General features: G+C 42.0%; 1 pseudogene; it reads left to right on the top strand.

Moving 5' to 3' along the window:
- The first annotated feature begins 5,109 nt into the window (after positions 1-5,109).
- LOC128108770 (ATP synthase F(0) complex subunit C2, mitochondrial-like) lies at positions 5,110-5,790 on the top strand (annotated as a pseudogene).
- Positions 5,791-7,827: the final 2,037 nt, after the last annotated feature.

The following is a 7,827-nucleotide window of genomic DNA, read 5'->3' as shown; positions in this document are numbered from 1 at the left end:
TGATACTTTAGTTTGGACCTTGAATATTTTCCAAAGACATGTGTGTGGAAATCTCAGACCTTGACAGTATTGGGAAGCAGCATTACCTTGTAGAAATTAAGCCCAGTGCAGGGAAATTGGGTCATTGAAGGAATGCCTTTAAGAACCTATCCAGCCCCTCCTCTCTTTCTCTGTGAGATGAGCACCTTCCTCTCTCTATGCATGCTCCCCCAAAAACATGCTGCCTCATCACAGGCCCAAAAGGGACAGGGCCAATCGACCATTGACTGAAACATCCAAAACTGGGCCAAAATAAACTTTCCTTCTTTTTAACGTAATTGCCTCGAGGGGTTGTAATTTTAACACAAAACTGACTGATATGCTACAAAAGCTTCACATCTATTATTGACCTTAAACTTCTCTGTATTTCAATCCATTGATTACTATTAGCATCTTCTCATTTTAAACTGAACAAGTTGAACACAGAGACGTTAAGTAGCTTACCCAAGGACACACACAGGTTAAAAGCAGTTCAAGATCAGCAGCCTGGGACCAGAACCACCGCTTTAACCCAGTCACTGAATTCTTCCGCTCCATTCACTATGCAGAAAACCTAAGCTGCCGAGCGCCTCTCAGGGCTGATTGGAGACAGGAGGCAGGACTCTCTTCGCTCTGCTTCTATTCCACCATTTCTATTTTACTGCTATTTCTTGTGGTAAAGACCATCCCTCCCCCAGAGAGAGAGAGAGGGAGAGAGAGAGGAGAGCTATATAAATTAAAGGAGGGAGGAAGGGTGCAAAAACCAAAAGACAGAAATAGAGCCTTTGTGTAGGGGACCAACTATTTCCAGAACGAGGGCATATAACTGTACATCAGTTCCAAGGCATTTATTCACATCTATAAATGACAGAAGAAAGGAAGGAGTGCAAAAAAAGGCAAGAAGGGAGAAGAAAAGAAGGGAAAGAGGGAAGAAAAGGCAGGAAAGGGAACGATAGATACCACAATAATGGAGTGACTGAAGGCTCAAGGCTGATCACGTGAGGGAGATGGGAATATAGAAAAAGAAAGAGCTAAAGATAGAAAAGCCAATTATAAAGCCTAAAAAGGACTTCAAAGATGAGGTACAAATAAGAGATACCTGCCATTGAATAAATGCATCCATGAATACATTTCCACTCAGCTACTCTCAATGAGGAGATGTACTTGGCAAAGATGGGCAAAAAGAAAATGTGTTTTGCATTTGGGGAATTTTACAGGACTAAGTAGAGAGGCTGGTTATTTAATAACCTGTGACCCAATTATATCTAAATCTATTTCAGCTTCTCTGTGCAGTGAAGGAACCACCATGGCAAATCAGATAAAAGGAGGTAAAATGTGTTAACATTTAAAGTCTATTTCCAACCACGAACACTATTGACTTTTTAGGAAGAAGTACTTAATCCTTTAGAGAAACACGGAAAGTTAATGAGACAAAAACCCTAATTACCCTTCTGCAGTTGTTGTGAAACATGGTGACACAGATTGAATTGTCATACTGTACCTACCGGGATTTACAAATATTAATTGTCAACTAAAGAATAAAGGAAGGCTGGCGGTGGGGCTTCCACTGACAGGTTGCCTGCCTAGAATGCACAAAGCCAGTTCAATCCCCAGCACCACATAAAACCGCATTGTGATGTACACATTCAGGAGGTAGAGACAGAAACACAAAAAGTCACCCTCCCTACACAGCGAATTTGAGACCAGCCTGAGCTACCTGAGACCATGTCTCAACCAACCACACAAAGAATGAATAAAGTAAACTAAAAAGAAATCTGAAAAGTCAGACAAAGTTTTTAAAATCTGAGACAAAGCACATCTTTTCAAGGAAAAACCAACCCAACGACCGCAATGCATAAATGTCCACTTTAAAAAAAAAAAATCACCTCAGAAGAGTATTGGTCAGGTGTGGCCACAGGAGCAACATACACAATGAACAACATCACAGCAGCTGTGGCAACATTCACAAGACCTCCAGGACATCAGACCAGCCAAAACAGGGTGAGGATCCAGTGATGATGGTGTACCAGAAACCAGAGGCCTTGACCCAGACCAGTGACTCACTGCAATGGACATTTGCTAGTAAAGCTAATTGGACAAAAGGGTACACTGTGTGACACACCAAGGCTCCCAATGCCACCAGGACAAATGAGGAAGTGTTGGAGAGGCAGAACGATGGAGGAGTGAAGAGGGGTTTTGTTTGGTTGTTTGTTTGTTTGTTTGATTGGTTGGTTGGTTGGTTGGTTGGTTGGTTTTTCTTTTCGGTTGGTTGGTTGGTTGGTTTGGTTTGATTTTTTTAAATTTTCTTCTGGGAGGGAGCTTCAGAGGTGAAGGGAGGATACAGAGGGACTAGGAGGTGAGCAGAATTAGGATGCATGATATGAAATTCCCAAAGATTCAATAAAGAAACTATGTTAAATTTTTTTAAAAAAGAAAGAAAAGGTCTTTTCAGTGTTTAGGAATGCAAACTAATTTTATTATATGACTGTCACATCTAAATTTATCATGTGTTTTGTGTCACTCTTCAAGACTCTAATTCAAAAAGAGCTTATGTTTAAAAAATGGAGTTATAGTCAAGAAAGCAGTAGGAAAAAATAACAAAACCAAATGATACATGAAATGCATTAGTAAATGTATTGCTTTAGTGAAAAAAAAACTTTAAAAAATAGTATTACCATGAATGTTACTGTTTAAGATTATTGGATTCCTAATACTATATAAATTGTCAATTTGCTTAATAAAATAAAATTTGAATTTTTTAGTCATTAAAAAATTTTAGTTTAAATGGGAGAGGGCCTAGCTGAGGAGCCATTATTAATGATTGCTGGGAGAGCAATAGGTACTTTTCTTTGGAAGCCAGTGGGCACGTGCAGGGGGTCTAATTAATTCATTTTTTAAAAGATGACATGAAATTGGGAAGAAGTTGTGTTGGGGAGATTCTGGGGTGAATTAGAGGGGCCTGGTGAAGAGGTTGATATAATCAAGATACACTGTATACATGTGTGACATTTTCAAAGAATAAATTTTAAAATATCATTAAGAAAATTTTTTAAATCATTGAATATAAGAACATACCCATTTTAAATGTTCTTTATTAATAACAAGTGTAGTGGGCTTCTGGGCATTTCCTTCTGGAATTGCTGCAGTTCCAAGATGTAGGACTCGCTCAGTATATGGAGAAGTAGCCCCAGCACCCAACTGTCTATCAAATAGTTACTGAGTTCTCACAATACATAGGCATGCTGTTGGGCACTGGAAATCCAATGAGCAAGTCATTTAAATCCTTACAAGCATCACTCACAGAGGGTAAGAGAAGCCTCTCAGAGTCATCAACTCTTGGTTTCCAGCATGAATTTGTTGTTTGTCCAGGAACCATCTTGCACCAAATGCTGAGTGGTTTTTCTCTCATAGAAGCATTCATTCATGGTCCTTTCGTTTACCCATGTGAATGTCTAACAGTGTTGGGAAATGTCCATCTATTGGCATAAAGGACTACTTGTCTCAGACAGGGGAAAGAAAGCCTTATGGGCAGAGGCCTGGAGTGAGACATAGGTCAGTTACTCACGGCAGAACTGATGGCTGGAGGGCTTCGATCTATGCAACTCTTTAGATCCCCAGTGAAACTAGTCTTACGTTACACACAAAGAAACAGTCATGGACATTTTCTTGAACTGCAGCTAACAACCCAGGATTATGGCCTTCGAGTTTTTTTAGTTTGTTCTGCTTGTTTTATCTTATCTAGTGTGTTTTCTGTAAAAAATAGAAATGCCTCAATATGTAACAAAAATCTGACCTAACATTAAATTTTAAAAGGAGGATTTATTGGCTGAAGTTAGCTAAAACATCGAGAGACGGTGGGACTTCGGGCATGGCTGAATCCAGGACTCACCTTAAGCTGCCAGAGCATATTGTCCTTTCTCCGTCACTTAACCTTACCTGTCTCTGTGGTGACATTCACTAGGAGCTTCCCCTCTCATTATCTTGCACAGGCCCTCCACTTACTAGGTCAAAGCTCAGGAGATTTTATATCAATAGATGAATTCGAGTCATGTGTCAATTCTCAACATCCAGAAAGTGTAGTCAGCTCCACCCAAGCCAAAGAGAAGGGAAATGGAGGAGAGTGGGGACTCCAGAGAAAAATCAGGACACTTCCATCAAAAGACTGGGAAGATGGATGCTTGGCAGACAAAACAATAAAATTAATATTTTTACATCATTTATATACTGTCCAGTCTGGTACATTTGTCATTTACATGACAGTTTCATTTTCTTTCTACTACATGAGTCTATTCTTGGTCCCACTTTTACTTTTTGATGAAAAATATTGTACAGAGATGATCACACGATTCCATATTCATCAGAGCAGGTAGTTTCCAGGATGGTTTCGCTGAATTACAGAGGAAAGAAAGCTAAGGAAAAGCTTATACCTTTTCCAGGCTTTATAAACAATAAGTAACAGGGAACTTCATCTAAGACTCATCCAGAATACTCAGCCCTGAAAAATACCAGTGCTGGGTCAAGGGTGGGAGAGAGCAGGAAAAAAAATAACCTTCCATTGAAGATTCTTTTATGTGCCTTCCAGCTTCTCTGGGAAGAAATAACTTTTTATTACTTTGAGAAGACAGTGATTGCATCCTATCCCGACTGCCCTCTGGGAGCACTCTGGCACTCAGATGGTGGGAGAGCTGGGGAGGCATCCACAGGGCTCCCTCTGCACTCACCACACAGCACACTGATGCACAGCCCCAAAGTAAAGGCATCTACACAAGTGGGCAGCCAGGGCAGGACATTTCATCTGTGCTATTTCAGTGGTCTGCCGTCAGTGCCCACAGAGAGGATGAGGGCACTTAGAGCTGCTCGTTATGGCTGTTCCCACTTAATGTCATCTGCATTCTCGAGTTAGTTTTGATATTTGAAGTTCAGCCATTATAAACCATAAATAGGACATGAAATGTGTCTAGGCAGCAGATCATGCTAGAGCTGACAGTTCTGGACAGCAAGTCTCATCTAGGTGTTATCCCTTGACTCAATGTTAGTTTGAGGCTGCCAATTTAACCCTTTATACTAGGGATTTGAAATGACTTGGAAATCATGCAGGGGTCAGGTAGATCTCAAAATGCCCATTTCATTCCTCTCTGTCTTCTGTGCACTGGGAGCAATTCTCCTGCCTCTGCTCCTCACTCATGAAAATGTATGCTTGCTTGAGTTCTTCTGAACCTGTTCCTTGATCAGGAGCACCTCTCAGTTACTGAGCTGCCCACCAGCTGCAGTTTTGTGGAAACAACCAGACATCCACAGATGCGAGCCTCTGCAGCTTGGCAGCCCTACGTCCCCTGACTTCACTGGTCCCTAGTCATAGCTTCCACACAAGGGCCATTCCAACAGACATTGACACAGCAGCCAAGCAGCTGGCTCTGGGGCTGGCTTACCACAACTGGGATAGCTGGCTCTGGGGCTGGGGCTTGGGACTGTTTGGGGACATTGGTTATGCCAGGAACCCTTCTCCGAAGCAATAGCTCTCCTCTTACATGACTCTAGGCTTGGCCCTCTCAGAAGCCATAGGGCTTTTTCCTAATGGTGGTCTTTCTCATCCTCTTTGCCATGTTAAGCAGCCACCTCTGCCGCCACCTCCCATGCATAGTTCTCTCATTCACATCTCATCTGGCCTTTTTGTCCTTTTTCCTGCACCCAGGAAGTCTGGGGAAAGCGCTCGGCTCAGGGTTTGACAGAGAAAAGGCAGATACTGTATTAATAGGAAAAAATCCCGCTTAATTGCTGCCGATACCAGATCTGACACTGTCTTTACGAACCCTAAATGGGCTTCCTAAGTCTTCCCCACGGAATAAACCCACAAAAGACTAGGACAAACAAGAGAAGGAGAGAAAGAGAAGGGAGGAATAAGCAGGGAGAAGAAAGAGGAAGACAAAGAGGAGTAGGAATGGAAGGGTAAGGCAGGGCGGGAATGATATTGAGTCAGGCGGAGATGGCGACGCCAAGAGGCAAAGGGTAATTCATAATGTGGTGATGGTAGCACCCTGTACCTAGTAACCAAAAACAGCAGATCACATCACAACATGTAGTAATGCAACCAGAGGTGAGATTGGCTAACAGCTCAGACCAACAGATTCGCATGATGATTCCTGTCGATGATGGGCCAGATTATCGTTCTGCAAACATCTACTGCCCTCAACCCCCACCTTCCCAATATCCATCCCCTGCCCCCCTCATGTTGAGCTTGACCCTGGAAGTTGGAAAAATCAATTACATATTTACTATACAAGGTAACACTCATATGTCACAAGAATTGGGACCAAGATGTCTTGGACATGCAACAGTCAGCCAAGTCATTTAGATCTATAGAGTTACAACACATGCTCACTGCCTTAAACTCTTGAGGGGTTTTCCCCTTTGTTCCTTGTGTGCGCGCGCGTGTGTGTGTGTGTGTGTGTGTGCGTGTGTGTGTGTGTGTGTGTGCGTGTGTGTGTGTGAATCTCTCTCTCTCTCTCTCTCTCTCTCTCTCTCTCTCTCTCTCTCTCTCTCTCTCTCTGTGTGTGTGTGTGTGTGTGTGTGTGTGTGTGTGTGTGTGTGTGTGTGTGCAGTGTGTGTGTAGGGCAGTATTTGACATCTGGTGTGTTCTTCAATCATTTTCCACCTTATTTTTTAGAGTAAGGGCTCTCCTTGAACCTGAAACTTAACAATTTGGCTAGACTGGCTAGCAAGTGAACCCCAGGGATCCTCCTGTCTCCCCTCCCCCAGTGCTGATAATACAGGCACACACCACTGACCTTGCTTTCTACATGGGTGCTGAAATTCAAACTCACGTTCCCATGATTTTGTGCAAAGCACTTTATCAACTGGGCCACCTCCCCAGCCCCACAAATGCCTGGGTTTTCAGGTGGCTTATGCAGCTTTATTATAGTGATCGTTGATCAACACACTGCCCGTTTTCTGAACTGTTCCCCTTGATATTCTGAGCCCCTTTGTAATCTCCCAGCAAAGTTCTCTTGTGCTTAGATGTACTAGAGTCAGTCTCTATTTTTATAATCCAAGCAACCTCTATGCTGACTACTAACCTTACTTTATTTGACAAACTCAAGCAGTGGAGTATCAAATGATAATGTTGAGAATATAAATGCAAACAGAATGTTTTTCTCAGTAATTTTATCGTAATGACCTGTTTGGAGAATATTGACAAAATAGTGAAGTCAATAGAGGTAGAAAAATTTGGATGTATGGTTAGGACCTATTTTCCGACCAAAAAAAAAAACTAAATCGAAACCCTAACCTTCATGTAGAGGAGACAAGTAATTAAGACATGTTTTAACCAAAAAGCAGTTGCTGAAATGATCACAATAGTGTATCCCGTCCCAGGGAGGCAGTGGCAGGAACTCTGACAAGATGATTGAATCAAATTGGTATTTTTTTAACTCTATTTTAACTCATAGTCATTTCTATCCAGAAGAGATTCCACGGGTCATAGAAGTGGCAATGAATTAATGTCATAAAGAAGGTATAGAGACAGCAGGAAATTGCAGACCATTACTTAAGTCCCATGATTCTTTGCCCTCATTTTACATCTTTAAACAAAGTAAGGGAAGACAGTAGATGGAAAGTAACTTAAAATGTGCTGCTTTGTAAAGGCCAGCCAGCAGAGCCTCGGGACATTTATTTGAAGTCAGGACATTAGCGCCAGGGTGAATAAAGGGGATGTAATAGGTTTACATTTTTACAAAGGGGCCTGACAGATCTATATCAAAGGAAGAATGTCCAAGGCACAGAGTGATGGGATAATAGGAAGTAGAATTAAAA

This window comes from Peromyscus californicus, unplaced genomic scaffold, assembly GCF_007827085.1.
Source record: "Peromyscus californicus insignis strain IS unplaced genomic scaffold, ASM782708v3 Scaffold_13__1_contigs__length_99412109, whole genome shotgun sequence".
In the NCBI taxonomy this organism is placed as follows: Eukaryota; Metazoa; Chordata; class Mammalia; order Rodentia; family Cricetidae; genus Peromyscus; species Peromyscus californicus.
The sequence above is the reverse complement of the archived record's forward strand: the minus strand, read 5'-3'. Positions and strand labels throughout refer to the sequence as shown.